Source organism: Myotis myotis, unplaced genomic scaffold, assembly GCF_014108235.1.
Source record: "Myotis myotis isolate mMyoMyo1 unplaced genomic scaffold, mMyoMyo1.p scaffold_m19_p_11, whole genome shotgun sequence".
Lineage (NCBI taxonomy): Eukaryota > Metazoa > Chordata > Mammalia > Chiroptera > Vespertilionidae > Myotis > Myotis myotis.
In genome coordinates this window covers 20,696,758-20,713,629 of record NW_023416315.1, presented here as the reverse complement: position 1 = coordinate 20,713,629, position 16,872 = coordinate 20,696,758, and the positions used below count along the sequence as shown (strand labels likewise).

The 16,872-nt window shown below is 41.9% G+C and overlaps 1 protein-coding gene across 3 annotated transcripts in view; it reads left to right on the top strand.

Moving 5' to 3' along the window:
• Nucleotides 1–5,319: 5,319 nt before the first annotated feature.
• The window catches only part of CREB5 (cAMP responsive element binding protein 5), a 398,853-nt gene continuing 387,300 nt past the window's right edge, over nucleotides 5,320–16,872 (top strand). For all 3 annotated transcript variants that reach the window (XM_036327750.1, XM_036327749.1, XM_036327751.1), the window contains exon 1: nucleotides 5,320–5,362. The gene's annotated coding sequence lies outside the window, so the exon portion shown is untranslated. The remainder of the gene's footprint in view (nucleotides 5,363–16,872) is intronic.

Sequence of the window (16,872 nt, the reverse complement as noted above, 5' to 3'; positions counted from 1 at the left end):
GGTGAAAGGAGAGATGGAGTGTCTTGAAGTAAATGTCGTAGCAGGATGCAATGGGCAAAGGGGATTCTAGAGTCAGAATGAGGTTTGAATCCCAGCTGCTTCATTATTAGCTGTGTGACCTTGGCCAAATTACTTAGCCTCTCTGAGCTTCAATACTCGCCTCAATAAAACAGGAGTAATTCCACCTTTCACCAAGAGTTGTCAGGATTAAATGAGATAAATATACATAATGGGCTTGAACCAGAGCTGGTGCTCACAAATAACAGCCTTCTCTCCTTCCCCTCAGACTCTGGCATGGCATTAAATAGCCAGAGCAGTCCTGCAAATAGACGGGTTTTCTAAACAGCACAATGTCCCAGTGTCCTGTTAGTACTGGATTCTCTTTAAGTGTCAAGTAAGGGCACTGTTGTGAAAGCCATAGACAAAATATTTTAAACCAGGGTGGGGGAAGGGGGAGGGGGATGGGAAAGCATTATATTCTGACTCCCTTAGTGGGTAATTCTCAGGATTCAAGTGAGGTTGAGAGGAACTTTCCATGTTTTAAATATTCTATATCATGTAAGAATGAGGAGGAATCACTGATAAGTTAGGTTTAAAAGCTGAAATTTTCAAGAATCATTCAAATAAAGTACCTATAAATGCCCCTCAAGAGATGAGAATAATCTTCCACATCAGCAGTACATGAGTTAAACATGTGGTTAATGATGATATAAAAAGAGGTGGTATGTGAAATACCAGTTCATGTGAGGCCACACTCAATAATAATTTATGTGATATCAATAATGTTTTAGTCTAGATGAACCTTCCCTATATATAAAACACTCCTAATTACTGTAAAACTGTTACTTTCCACTTACCATTGATCTTAAGGAAATGGCTAAAAATTTTTTGGACTGTGCTGACACAGCACTATTATTCTGGGTCATTATTCAGAGCAGGTGTCAATCTCTTTCATTTAATCTCAAGGCAGGAAAAAGAAGGAGTAGGTTCTTTTTGTTTAATCAAGAGGAGAGAGAGAGAGAGAGAGAGAGAGAGAGAGAGAGAGAGAGAGAGAGAGAGAGAGAGAGAGAGAGAGAAGAGAAGAGGAGAGGAGAAGAGGAAGAGGAGGAGGAGGAAATAAGTGCAACTTTCATAAGGATGTTAACACTTTCATATTCTTTGGGATAGGTGAAACGTATGATTTTCAGCCAGGTTCCAGAGAAAACATTACATCTTAGAAGAGAGAGAAACTTCGCTGGGGCCATAACTAGGGGTTTAACCACAAACCCAGCAGCATCTGTCCCATCACTACTGTTAAATCAGTTAAGAAAAGCCTTAAATGATGTAAGTAGAAGGGTGATGTAAGTAGAAGGGACAAGGACAGGTTTGTTCAGGAGATGTGTGTCTTTATGAGGCAGCTAGTGTTGCAGGCAGCAGACTCTTCCTGTTCCCTCCTCAGCTTCCTCTCAGGTTGCTACCCATCTATGAATTTATTAAACCAGAGTCACTCGAAGTGGGGTCCCCCGGCGCCTGCATCAGAATCACAAATGCAGAATCCTGGACCCAATGCCAGACCTTTGAACTGAAATCCCTGGGGAAGTTGGACCTGAGACTGATTTTAACAAGTTGTCCAAGTGCTTCTTATGCTACTAAGTTTGAGAACTTCTGTGGGAGCCTAGGAGACTTTTTTTTTTTTTTTTTAATCTCCTCAGCACTCAGTAGACCTGCTAATAAACTTTGTTGGATGTTGGAGAAATGACTAGATCCAAAGAAAGAGGCTAAAGTATTTATCCCCATCTGAGGATTCCTGGAATGGTTCTACTCGGGCTTAATATTCAGTAGGTAAAACTAGTAAGACTGTATATTTGTTAAAATATTAAAATTCTTCTAGAGAGGTTAGGACAGGGGTGGGCAAACTGTTTGACTCGAGGGCCACAATGGGTTCTTAAACTGGACCGGAGGGCCGGAACAAAAGCATGGATGGAGTGTTTGTGTGAACTAATACAAATTCAAAGTAAACATCATTACATAAAAGGGTACGGTCTTTTTTTTTTTTAAGTTTTATTCATTTCAAACGAGCCGGATCCGGCCCGCGGGCCGTAGTTTGCCCACGGCTGGGTTAGGAAATACCCAGTGCTCTGACCTCTGTGCTATCCACTGGCCCAGCAGTCCTGGCCTCTCCCTTACACTGCCCCATGATCCAGCAACTAAAGGGTTAACCACTTAGCAGGGGTCCCATCTATTCTCATTGGTCAGTACAGATGCCAATCAGCCCCTCTATAAGTCCAGCCAATGTGGTGCCTTGGGAAAAGGAGCTTGTTCCTTGCTGGTCCCCCTACCCTGTGGAAGGGGGTGATGTAGATGTGGGAACATCTTAGAAGGGTGGTACCCCAGACATTTTACCTTGACTCTATTATAAGGGTGCCTGTCTCCACATGTCACCCAGGCCATACTGGGCTGAGTCTTAGTAAGTAAAATGGCATTTCTGGAGGTGACGCTGGTACCCAGAGGGCAAATACCCCAGGTTATGGCCACCATCAGCTGAGATACTCCTAGAGATGCCCTTGCATGGCTGCTTCTTGGAATTGCACCATCCATGGGATCTTGGCTCTGAGAGATCTTGGAAGAGACTGGGTGAGCCCAAGGCATGTAGGAAATTAGAGCTTGCAAACACAAAGACTCTGTTGGCATGTTTTTACAGGTGAGAGCCTGCTTGGTGCAGATGGTGCATGCAGGGGTTAGTGTGGGGCTGGGAGAGGTATAGGGAAACATACTTCTTTTCTTTCTTTGGGCAAGTTTGCTAAAATCACTGAATGCCCTCCTATCATAGCATTAGCCATATTACTTTCATTAATAAAAATGAGGGCAAGCACTTACATAGCACAGTTCTTAACCCACTTATATTACTATTATTATCACCACCATTCCTATTATGTAGATGAGGAGACTGAGACTCAGAGATTATTTAAAACTCAAGCAACAGAGCCATGTTTTGAACTTAGGCAGCCTGACAGTAACATACTGATTATCAAATAATTGGGGAAGTCATTGGAAAGGTTTCATGTGTATTTCAGACAGGGGCATTGTTTACCTAGTGACAGCATGTCAAACAAAAGGTTAGCAATAATTTTTAAAGATCAAGAAGTGGTTTGGGTAGTATTAGAAATTTATGAACTACTTGCATTAAAACTCCTATCTATGTATTTATGTTTAGAGAATACTGGGGATTAAATGTTTTACGCTTATTTGTTGATTAACTACTTAAAGGCTTTTAAATATTTGATGATCACCTTGGCTTTGCTTATTCAATTTTCCATTCTATTCCTTTGGTCCTACTTGTCAGCTGATAATTAAAGGTAAACTCTCAGACTGAGCCCTGATATATTGAGCCGTATTCCTTTTCTGCTTCACATTTGGTCTTCCGCTGTCTCACACTTTTTCTTTGAGGAACAAGGAGGTAGATACCTGCTTTATGTGGAAAATTCTGTCCTGGTAATTGAGTGGGAATGTGAGCAAGGGGGCTGTTCCTCAGTATATTGTTGCTTCCTTCTGTAAACCCAGGTAATTGAGCTGTCATATTTAAAGTTTTATTGGTTAAGATTCAAGTTAGGACGGGTGCCCTTCTTCTGCAAGTTCCTTCAGTGCTGTTTGTGGAAAAGAACAAATAGAAAACTCAGTGAAGTGTTCTGAATAAGGCTGTGAGAAACGAAGTCATTGGCCTCTATAGTCTCAAGGAACACTGAAGGGAAGGGAGTTGTTTAAACACTTAAAAATGGAAAGGAAATACAAATGCCAGCCTGTGGCTCTTCCATATATTATGTCAAAACCAGCTCAGAAGTATGTGACAATCCAGGCACAACATTACAGTTTTTAGCCAGTCCAGTCATGATTCTCTGGTGAACTGCACAGTCATGGTTATGATGCATTGGGATGAAAGGTGCTATATAAATGTCAAATGTTACATAAATGTCAGGAATAATTATTGTTAGTTAATGGGGCTTAACTGTTCCTAAGCAAAACTTCGACTTCCATCCTTAGTAGGAATTCTAACCACCAAAAACCCAGGAGCAGAGAGTTCTAGAAAGGAGCCCAGTAGGGGTCTAGGGCTTAAAAAAGGGTTGGGGTGGTACCAGGGCCTCCACTTGCTCAAGTGACTACAGGCAAGCCCCTCACCTCTTGGAGTCTGCCTCAGCTCACCTGTAAAATGGGGATAAACATAGCAGTTGCCCCACTTCTTCTTGTGCTGGGTTGTTTTGCAAATCAAGGGAGTTCATGTGGGCGTGAGTGCTTTGCAAAGTGCGAGCTGCTGCAGGATGACAGGTCGTCTGGAATGGGCTGGCATTTAGCCTGTGCCTTCCCCCTGGAGTCCGCCTTACAGGGAGAACATCTAAATGGAAATAAAGCTGGAAATGGTGGTGGTGACTGGCCGATGCTGAAAACGCCAGGCTCCTTCTCTCTGGGAGTTGTCAGGAAGATACCGCAGACCAGGCGCCCGGATCCTGCCTTCTGGTTCTGGCTCTGCCACTTGCCAGTCTGTGGCTCTGGAAGTGATCGCCAAGGGCCGTTCCGGCTCTGACGCTGAATCTAAATCAGGCGCATCACTTGGCTCTAGCTGTGATTCACCTTTCGCCTCCAAAAGGAACTCTTCTTCCAGCTTCTCAGAAACACGAACGGGGAGTGGGGGGGTGGGGGAGGGGGGGCTTGGAAAGGGTGGGTTCTTTGTATTCCATGTGAGTGGGCTCAATAAAGTAATACCCTTGTGTGTGAGGTTGGGTGGGGGACAATTAAAGAGTTTTGAGTGAGTGCTCTGAGAAGCCAGGATTCAGGGAACACTGTAATCGGGTCACGACTGTCGCAGTTATAAAGAAGCTGGGCATCTGCTGGTGACGGAAGAGGGGAGCATCTTGCACTTAATATTCACAGAAAGTCTTCCCGCCCCCCGTCAGGACCCTGTCTTCACCTCTCCCCGACCCCCACCCCCACACCTTTCAAATGCTACCAGGCCCCTCCGTGGTCCTGTCTGAAACCCTGAGGATTGTTTCCAAGCTGACTCACACCACTAATGTCAGGGAGCCGTGTCACAGGCGCTGGGCTCTGCAAGCTGTTGCTTGCGCTGCCGCCGCGCTCTCCAGCGGGTGCACCAGGGTCTGCTCCTTGGGGCGGGGTCAGGGCGGGGCAGGGGCGGGGCCCGCCCCCTCAGTGCGACAGCCCCGCCCCTTCTCCCACCCCCGCGGACCGCAATGATTTAGAAGTTCAGGAATCCCACGTGACGTCACCGGGGGGGTGATGTAATGCACTCTAAATAGAATGTATTGTAATCTTTGCTCAGTCCAACGTGGTCCCTTCAACCGGGCTCTGCTCTTGCCTTCTCCACACTTGTTTGGTAAGTTCCTAAAAATACGGCTGGGCCACTTCTGGGGCTTTTGCATTTGGCCACTTTTGTTGCACTTGCCTAGGGAGCCATCTCGGGAGTGTACTTGTTTGCAGGGGTTGGTTCTTGGCAGCAGCCGTGAGGTTACTTGGTCCAATGGGCAGGTCACAGGGCAAGGAGTAGGAAAGATGCGAAGCATTTTTTTTTGGAGGGTGATCTGTGTTTGTACCAGAGGGAAGTCTGGCCCCAAATGCCGGTGAACGGACTGTGGAATTCTCCTGTGTCCTGAGGCCACCCCAGAGACCCCACGTCTTGTCCATCCCGGAGCGCGTCTTGGTGGCCGGGGCGCCGTGCGACTGGAGGGATGCTAACGTGGAGTGAGCAGTGTCCGCCGGGCGTGCGTGCGTGTGTGGGAGCGTGCGTGTGTTTCCCTAACACGGGGAACAGTTATGAATCGGGGGTGTGTGTTTGCCTCCAGAGACCTGGCAAGGTGCGGAACCCTCCAGAAGTGCGGTCAAGCGGTGGCAGCGGCGGCGGCAGCGGAGACGGCGAGCCAGGAACCTTCCCCCGCGTCCCCAACCTCCCAGCGATGCGGTCGAACCCTCGGAGAAAGTTTGCAAACTTCCAGCGGGCGCGGCGAGGACGCCGGGTCACCTAGCGGGTGGACAGGCGGGTGCGCGGGGGCTCGCTCCCTCCTGGGTGCCGAGCCTGCCGCTGCCACCTCTCCTGCAGGGCTGCCTGCAGCCGGTGGGCACACGGCCCTGGAGAGGACGTCGCTCTCGGAGGGGCACTTGGCTCTTAGAGGCTCCGGGCGCGGAAGTCTCGAGAGTGGCCAGGCTCTGCTTGCGTTCACTCCTCCAGCCGCTCCTGCCGCCCTCAGTTCCATGCTCGCTGGCATCACTACCTCTTCCCCGCCGCTGCCCCAAGTGACAGCTGCCGCTTTTGCCGCGGCGCGGGGGCAGTTCACGGCGGAACCTCTACGCCAGATTCTCCGGGGAACCGCTTAAACTTTTCACAAAGTTCTTAGAGGGGCAAAACGTGTGAAGGAACCAAGGAGATGTCTCCCGCCGGCTGTATCCCACTTCTTTGCCAAAGATTTGTTGGGGGGGTGGTGGTGGTGGTGGGGGGACTGAGCTAGATAAAGCCCAGACCTTGTCATCCTCCTCCCCAACTTTCCCTGAATGGGTGCCGCCCCCACTTGACGCTTGTTCAAGGCCAGGACTGGAGTGAGCTGCTTGTATATTTTGTCAGAGTCCGCAGAGTGTGTTTGATTTTTACTTTTCCCTCCCTCTGACGTGTGTCAAGGAATAAAGGCTGGATGCACATCCGTTACGTCATTCTGCTGGCCAGTAAGTGTTTGATTAACAGCTTCAGATATTCAAGGGTTGTGGGGGCTTAGAAATGCTGACAAAGCAACTCTGCTTTCCACCCCCAGCCCCCAACATACTTGTACAATCGCCAGTTCCCTGGGCATCTTTATTGCCCGCTCCTCCTGGACCCTCCTTCTCCGCCCCCTCTCCCGCCCACACCGTTACCACTCTGGCCCCGCCTCCGCCTTTTACTGCGTTTCCCCGGGCGATCACTGTCCCTGGAGTGTGGGTAAGAGCTTCTGGTGTCTGAGGGGAGCATGGTACCTGATCAGCACAGGCACAATCTGGCCTTTTCTATTATTTAAGAAAGGCACCAGCGAGCCCTCTTCTCCAGGGCGAAAATGCTCAGCCCTGATCGAAAAGGCATCTCAGGAAGTGTTTAGAGACATTATGATAATACTGTGTCCCTGTGGTGACTTAGGAAAACAACACACCCATTGCAAACAAAACAATTTTACATAGCGCCTTTCTCCAACTGCTCAGTGCAAGAGAGAAGTAGTGAGGATGCTGACTAAATCAAATTTAGCTGAAAGGATCAAGATTAAATGTTTCATTTCCAGAGTGAGGGAATGAGACCTGGAACCCAAAGTACCATGTAATGAGTTGCTGTGTTTTTTTCTCTTAAACCTTCCATTTCTATATTTAAAGAGGAAGTTAAATACCTAAGTTATTGAATTGAGTCAGAACTAAAAACAACTATATGTGACATGCTTAAGGGGTAAAAGTAAAAACTCTTGGGGTATGTGTGGAGTAGAAATAAAAAAAATTACTACCAGGGTTTTGGATGAAAGGGCGTGTGGGTTTGGGTGCTTTCTGATTTGGAGTGGGTCAAAGCTAAATAAAGGAACATTTATATTCTGAATATGCGGGGTCTTCTTGAAGGACACAGGTTTGGTTATAATCAGATCTACTGTCTTCAAAGAGAAAGCCATGCTATAGAGTAGGCATTTGTGAAACTCCTATCTGGGGTCTAATTGACAATCCTGCCCCAAGTTTGGGGCTGTATTTATTATTTATTTCCATCTAGCGATGAAATAGTATAACCCTCACAAAATGCATGTGCATCTAAATGTTAAACTTCTTGTTTGTGATGCACTGACCTAAAGGGAAAAATGGCCGGGGTCAGGGACACTGAAGAGTGTGATTAATGATCAGTGATTTAGTGATCAGTGATTAGTGGTTTTATTCAAACTGTTACCTCTGACCAGAAGCACACATCAGAGGATTAACAGGCTCTTTAGATAAATGCTCATTAGTGGAAGGGGAAAGGCAAAGATAATAGGCGTGCACCCAGGGACAACTTTCCAAGAAAATCATTCCCGTCTTCAGAATAATAAGCTCTATTAACAGAAAGCCCTTTTAATTTAAAACTTGCTTTTATCTTGTAAATCAAAGTTAGATGTAAAAGTTTGTCGTGCCATTATAACCTAAATTTTCCCATATCCTCTACACGTGGATTATCTCAGTAGTAATATACTTTTTTATTTAAATAAACAATTGGACCTTCGGAGCAGCTGAACCCTGACAGGTCCTTAACTCCCAGGGTTTGAAGGTGTCCCCCCTTCTGGAATGGAGAGTGCCGCTTGCTAACTAGATGGCGCACTGTTATTTGGCGTTCTGTGCTGTGCAGTTCAGGAGCCTAAGCGAGCAAGTAGCTGCTTGCGAGGTGTTCTTCAACACTTACAACAAAGTTGATTCTGTGTAGGGTTGGAGGCTAGACAGTTCTACAAGTTTTTAGTCACATTTTCCATGTTGGTTAAATCTAGGGAGTTAAAGGCTACTGGAAAAATTAGTCTCATTACTAAAAGAAACGTAGAGAGCGAGGGAGGAGAGGAGGTACGAGAGTCCAGGAGGTACCTCTGAATTGCAAAAGTGATTGTAAAATACCAGACCTGTTCTTTTTTACTAAGGGCTAGTTTCACAATCTTGTGTCTGAAATACTGAGGCAAATACTCAGATTTATTTTCTTCCTAATCTTGCTGGTGAAAAAAGAAGTTACTAGAGAGAAAGGAAGAAAAAAACACACCTTGATTTGGTGACTGCAGGAAGCAACACGTTGCTGAATTTGTTCTACAGATAATGGTAAGATGCTGTTTATTATGCTTATTAAGCAGAAAGGGAACTGTGCAGTTTGGTTAAATGAAGCCAGTCTTGTTTTTTCATAGATGGAATTCAGAAATGGGATTCGTATTTTGCACTGAATATTAATGTTGCTTTTGTCAGTTTCCTGGGACTTGGTAGCATTTTGTGTGGAAGGGTGTGTGTGTGTGTGTGTGTGTGTGTGTGTGTGTGTGTGTGTGTGAATAAGACCATTATTTCCTGGGTAAAATAATGTTTATGAGCATGTTTATGTATCAGGTAAGAATTCCCTTATTCTATGAACTTTTATGAATCACTATAATAAGTACTTAAGTTTTAATAAGGATAGAGTTCTTAAAAAAAAGGAGCCTAAAAATTAAAAATAAAGCAAACAAACAAAAAACGATTCTCCACATTCCAACCTAGCTGTGTATTCCATGGAAGAAGGGTGCTAACGACTGAATATCAGCTATTAGTTTAGTTTTAAAACTGAGAAAACAGTGAAAGAACTCACCTGTGCCTCCCTATAAATGTTCCCATTTTCTTTGCTTGTAGCACTTTAAATAAATCTGTTCCTTTGAAATCCTGACTGATATAACAATTTTTATTTTCCAACTGAACTCAGAGTAAACACATTTGCTTAATTGATAGTATCTTCAAGCCGACTGGTTTTAAATGTAAATTGCTGATATCCATAAATTGCCTGGAAATTAGAAGTCAGCTGTGACCTCATGTAGTTTATATATGAGCAGATAGTTTGTTAGAACATTCCCACCAAAAGAGTGAAAACTGTGCCTTTACTTCTGTATCTTTGTGGTATTGCTGCTTTTTTTTTGAATAGGTGGTTAAATGAATGGTAGTTTGTCCAGAGACTTTTCCTTCATAGCTTTTCAATGACAGCGAATTGAAGATTTTCATGATAACTACTTGTCAGTTTTCCACACCACAGGTTCAAAACCAATCAGTCATGGACTTTCCATGGCTATTTGTACTGACGTCAAGTTCTTGGTCCCCTGATTTCTTATTATAATTTACTTTTTAGCAATGATGTATCACCGTTCTACAGCTTTTCCCTAGCATTGGCATTTGCTTCTTATTAAGTTGAAAATTATTTTGTGTCTGTGGGGGTGATGCTGGCTGGATCCCTAAGATGTGAACTTTGTATTTGCTGTTGGTTTTCCTCTGGTTGTGTTGTTAAATTAAAATTAGGGATTTGAGTGGACTGATTATTTTTGTCATCTTTTCTTTTTTTCTTCTTCTTCACTTCAAAGCATTGCTGTTAGTCACAAAATTAATGTGATCATGCTGGTGTTTCCCATCTATATGCTTCTTCTGCTTCTTACAAATTGGATTTCTACAGCAATTTAAGATCTTTTTTTAGAGGCAGTTTTCTTGGATGAAGATGGAACAATGATCTCAGTCAATTCATTATCTTGTCCAGCTTGACTACCAGCTGTATTATGGGAATCAACCAATGCTTTTATAAATTAGTGTTTAAAAATTCAAATCTAGGGCTATTTCTCTGAATCCTATTTGAGAAAATTATACAACTGAGATAAGGTAATAAATGTGTGTGTGGGGACAATAGCCTCAAATATTTAAGTGTGAGAAAGAAGCACCTTTAGATATGCTAAGCAGACTTAAAGAACTTTTTTGTGTTGCTATTCATAAACTAAATAAGCTATATTGCAGCATTACTTTAAAAAGAAATGCTGGCACTTTAAAAATGACATCATGGTTAATGTTTTCACTAAAGAGTTCTTACATTTTGAATTAGGGGAAAAATGGGCAATTGGTGTTTTTTAATGATCCATTAGTATTGCTTTGTTGGGAGAGAGAGAGAGAGAGAGAGAGAGACAGAGGTAGAATACTTTTTCAAGTTTCTAGATTATGGTAACACTGTTTTAGAAACAAGAGCAAAAACCTGATGCTCTATTGAGACTCTGGAACTTTCAAAATAAAACTTGTAAGCTTAGGATAAATTCCTGAATGTATAAGATGTTACGGCTGACATTTCATTTCTTTCCTCCATGCTCACTCTATTACCCAATTATCTTTTCTGAGAAATAGATTAAAGTTCATTTCACACTTTAAAAATACATATTTTCGTTGCTTGCTTCTCTTTCCTCAAGGTTTACATTTCTAATCTCTACCCTAAAATTAACAAGGATTGAAAACTACTATGTTGGTGTTTGTCTTGAACTAATTTTAGAGAGTAAGAGTTCCTTTCGGCCTAGGCATTCTGATGGTGTGATAGAAAGGCTTGTAGCATATGTAGAGCTGGAGCTGGGGGAGGTCTTTTCACTCATAAACCGACCTCTTCACTCTGAAGAACAGAACCTAAGGCCTGGTGGCATTCACTGGTTCACCCAAGGCCCAGAACTAAAGAACAGAATGGAGCCTAGAAGCCCAGTCTCTGCCTCCAGGTTGGTCAGGTTTTCTTTCCATGAGCCAGGCCACTACAAATGCCCTTGTCACGAATAAAACACAGCCAGCCCATGGCTTTGGATCCCTGCTCTTTTCAAGCCTTTGATCACTAACCTTTCAAAGACAATTTTTTAAATCAGATATTTTGAATAAATGCCCTAAGCATATCAATTGTAGTTTCTATTCTGTTTATTCTTACATATCTGTGATGTTAATTTTTCAAATATCGGCCTCCTTATTTGAGGGTCATTCTTCTTCTTCACCATTATTATTAGACATGACCTGTTAAAACTACACCATCCAGATTTCATTTGAGACTAAAACCAGGCAGAACTAAAAATACTCTAAAAGATCACTTCCGAATAAGGCAGTAACTTTTTTTTACTTCTCATCTTTTCTTTATCATCTTTGAGGAAGAGATCTGAAAAATTATTTAAAGTTAAAATCAATAATCTTTGTTTTAGTTGAATAGAGCAACAAGTGTTTTCACTCTGGCAGATGTACTTCTGCCCAGGATCCATCTGTAACTTATTATCTTCCCAGGTTGGTGTATAGGAATGAGAGGGTTTAGAGGTGAATATTACTACATGAGAAGTGAGTTGAGTCTGGAAGTATGCTCTTTGTGGTTTGACTGGCAAAACCTGACTAATCATAGCTAATAGAAATCATGCATGCAACATAGGGGGCTCCAGAGCACCAAACATTTGATTTAAGATGACATTTAGGTTATGCCATATTTAGGATGGGGAGCAAGAATATCTCAATAGAAATCTTGAATGCATCTACTGTATGTGTGGTTTGGCCTGGCTGGTAGGTTTTCTTTCCAGCTCTTTGCATGAAGGCTTTATATCAGAATTCAGGTCTCTTTTCTTCTTTTATTGCACTGAGGAGCCCTGTGTTGCATGATTTCTCAAATATAACACATTTCAGCCAGTTTTATGCAAGTCGCGCTCTGCTGGCTTCCCAAGGAGGGAAGCCACATGCAACAAAAAACATCTTTGTTGTTGTTTTTTTGAATTAGCTGGTTGTTAGAAGAAATACATTTTGTCTTTATTTGCCAGATCTGGTAGGGCCATTTTACTTTTATCAAAACAATATTTTCTTCTTTAAGTAAGCGGTGATGCTGTTTGGCTTCTAAATGATCAGTTACTAATCTGATCACCAGAGGGTAGAAGGTATTGAGGCCAAAGTCCATTTCCGCCAGGGTACCTAGGTGTGATGTGGTGCTCCATCATGAAGAGCCTGATTTGCCTCACTGTAATGACAACACTGTCCAGAAAAACAGCCCTTCTGGGAGAAAAGATAATATTATAGGTTCAAACTTCTAAATTCCGCAGAGAGGCTGATAATGTGCTGAAGATGGCTCTTAGAATGCCAGGGTTACTTATTAAGCTACAACATGGTAAAACATTCACAGGCCAGAACTTGACCATCTACATCTTAAAAGCCTTAATAATCCTTTCCATCCCTTCTCTGCATTTTCTTTATGTTAATGTTTTTCTAGATTTATTTTTTGACACCCATTCTTGTTACTCTGCTTTCATGAGTAATCCTACAATAACAAATCAAAAATATGTGCACAGTGGAGAGGGGATGTTTTCCCATAAGGGAAATAGATTTTAATATCAAATCTTAGAAGAAAAAATAGCAAGACAAAGAGAGAAAGGTTCAAAATCCGAGTGATGGCATCAGGGGCTCCGCCATGCCCAGCTCTGCAACAAAGTGGGCTATGGCAACAGGAGAAGAAGCCTAAGACCGGAAGAGGGTATCCCCAGAGTGCTGCCTTAAACTCAGTATGCTTTTCTGCCTCAGTTTCTTCATTTGTAATAAGAATTTTGGTCTTGGCCAGCACTGTTCAATAGTGGGAACCACATATGCCAGCTGCATATGTAATTTTAAATGTTCTAGTAGCACATTAAAAAGGTGAAAAGAAACAGGAGAAGTTAACTTTAGTAACACTTTTTATTTAACCCAGTATATAGGAAATATTATCATTTCAACTTATAATCAATATTAAAAATGCTGATGAGATGCTTTATGATTTTTTGGGGGTACTAAATCTTTGAAATCTGGTGTGTATTTTGCAATTACTACACAATTCAGACTCGTCACATTTCAGATGGTCCGTGGCCACTTGTAGCCAGTGACTATGGTATCAGGCAATGCAAATATGTATATTCTGTATCAGTGGTTCTTAATCTTAGCTGCCCAGGAGAACTACCTGTAGAGTTTATTTTAAAAACTAAATCACAAGAGGGGGATATCTACACCCCCTTGTGATGTAATTGGGGTAGAGTTCTCGGCCTCTGTATTTTTTAAAAGTGTTTCTAAAGTGTAGCTAGGGTTGAGAACTGCAATTCTAATTGATCTCTAAGGAATCTTCTACTCTGTGATTCTATTTGGAAAGGGATTGCAGCATTGCATTCAGAGTTCAAGGGCAGTAAATGGTTGTTATAGATGTGCAGCATACTACAAAACACATTTAAGACAATATTAATAAAAATTAAAATGTACAGATTGCTTAATTAAGAAGGTAGTTCTTTGTACCTCACATGAGTTCAGTTTTGTGTAAGTTTCAAATATGGATGTTTTAAGTGGTTTGCTCCCCCTTCCCCTCAAAATTCTTAACTTATGGTTTGCTTTGCACATAGCCTCTTAGAAACCCTCCATTTTGTAAATGGTCAAGATTGACACATTTCAGTTATGTTGCTAGTTTGCTGTTTTTGCCCCAAATACTACTTGCCTTTAGCTGTTTTTGGAGGGAAATCTTACTCCATTGAAGACATTTGGATTCTCTTGTGTTTCTTCCCTTTAAGCTTTTAATAAGCTTTGTGTCATCACACCTGACAAACTTGCCCTTTGCTCATATCAAGATGTTAGTTAGAGTCCCCTAGACTTAAGGTGTTCATTCTATTTGACATCCCTTAAAATAGTAGAATAATCAATATTTCTCAATGCACACCAGAATGTTTTTCTTTAATTATTTTTAACAATAAACCAGCTGTGCATTCACTAAAGGATAAAAATAATCATATATGTAAAGAAATAATGATTTCCAAATTGTCCACCTATTGTCTTTTGAAGTCAACAAACAGCACTGCTTGTGGAGGGGAGGAGACCTCGGAGAAGGTCCTTGTGACTTCATGCTGCTGAGAGCCTCTGCATTCCCGCATTCATGAGTCATTTCACCGGGAACCTCTCTCCTTATCACAACAGTCTGTTTCCAAGTGCATGTCTATCTGACCATGTGCTTTTCAACATGACTTAAAACCATGTTTAGGTACAAAACTGCACATTTCTTTACATTTTGAGATGCTATTTGTGCTTCCTGTAATGTCATTTATTAGAAGAATTTACCCCCCATTTATTAAGATGCAGCTTTAAGTCCCATTTTATAGATGGAGAAGCTGAGGGGTTGACAAGGCTAGGTAGGCATCATGTTTGTTAATAAGAAGGATGGTCAGTGTGAATAAAGAGCTCACATTTATTATAAGCACTACTCTGGGTGGCTGCCAGGTGGGAATTTTCCAATTGTGTTTATTATTGCATTTGCCTGGTATTTATAAGTAACATGCTTTCTGATGATTTTCCATGCATGCATTATTTGCATTTAAATTGTTTCTCTGCTAATAATTCTTGGGTCCCAGCTTTAGGCTTCATGTACTTGGATTGATTAACAAATACATATGGGTATATCAACCTCTTAATCTGGGATCTGTCCTAAATGTTACATGAGACATCTGTTACAAACCTGTGTTTTTGGTAGAATGTAGGGAAACTTTTCTCTCAGGCAACTTTGTGATCGACTGTTAGAGGACTTTGTGACAATGAGATTAAAGATTTAACTTTTTCAACTCTTTTGGGGGTTCAAAGTAAAGGGGTATTCAATATTTAGGTATTCATTCACTGAGCAAGATAGATTCTAGTTCTAGCTCCTGAATTATCTTTAATAAAATACTTTGGCTTTTGTTATACCAATGTACTGTCTTCACACTGGGCCTGAGCCATCTGCTTTTGCGAATTTGGTTTTTGTTTTCTCCTAATGATGATTAGGGTTGGACTTAGCCATTTTCAGTTCCTATCTGCACCTCTATGTCTTCAGTGGGTGAAATAAAGCCAGGATTAAACATGCAGTCTGTGGCCAGTGCCAGGGAGGGATTACTTTGGATCCTTTTGTAAGCATTATGTTAAAGTTAAAGCAATTTTAATATTCACATATATATGTGGTTATGGTGGTTAAGCTTGTACATAAATAAAAACCTTGGCCAATGAAGACCAGAATGTTACTAGAATATATACTTGTAAATGTGCTTATCATTTTTTTGAGAATGCCCATAGATAAAATGTTCCTCCTTTTGAGCAAATCTATTAGTCATGTTGATTTAAATACACACATTGTCAATTAAAAGATATCACAGGTTTTAAAAAAATGTGAGTCCATGTTTTAGACACTCTTCTTTTCTAATAAGGCCCGTCTAAGCACACACTGTTCACGATTTCATCTCCCAGCTTTGCAAAGCCTGATGACTAACAACCACCATTCTAAGTCCCGAGCTGGTGGACGTCATCAGACGATGTGTGCAGTGTTTTGGCACCATGAAGCAGTGTGTAATTTGAAATTGTACTTTTTGCTAAATACCCATGCTAATCTCCAACCATTCAAAACACTAAGAAAACAAAACAGCGATGTCTGCCCATTGGATGGAGGCAGCATTGGCTCAGAAGCACTCACAAAAACCAGGGAGGAAAAAAATTACATGTAATTACTTGGCATGCCCTTTGGAAGGGACATTCTTAAGACAGGCTGGTTCACCACTTAACCCATGGTTCATTTTTACCCTTCCCCCCTAAAGCACAAAAACTATAGCATCTTTAAAAGGCAGGCAGTAAAAGGATGCTTTGTCTTTTTTTTTTTTTAATTTAGTACATATTTTAGGAAGTCTCTTTAGGAAGCCTTATATTCCTTTACATAGTTTTAGTTATTTAATGCTTATTTTTAAAAATAGAAATTATGGAGATTGGTTGCATAACAGAGTGAAGATACTTAATATCACTGAACTATCCACTTAAACATGGTTAACATGGACAATTTTATGTTAGGTGTATTTTAGCTCTTTTCTCTTTTTTTAAAAAGGAGGGATAAGGTTTGCTCGTAGGCATTCCCCAGATGGAGAAATAGAATGCATGGACCACTTGTTCAAAGTTAGGTGTGGCAGCTGTCATGCCTTAATGGGAGGAGCAGAAATCTAGAGAGGGCTTTTGTATTTTAGGCCTGGCAGAGAGGTGGGGGTTGTGATGTGATTCTGACGTGCAGGATAATTCAGGGGAGACAACAGCTAGGCACACAGATCTGAATGCCCCTTTTCTGAAGACGGGTTTGGATCTCGATGGGCCATATGTTTAGAAAGCTGTATCATTTCATTTGAAAAACACATCATTTGACATCTCTATTTGTGTTGACTGATTGCCTTCTCAGTACAAGGATCTGCTCAACTGAGATCAATGAAAAAACATAGCCTTAAAGTTTATGTAAGGGAATATAAACCCCACTTCCTTTCTTCCTCCCTCCCTCCCTCTCTTCCTTCATCAGACATTTACTGAACACATATTATGTGCCAGGTACTAGGGATACATGATCAAAAACAG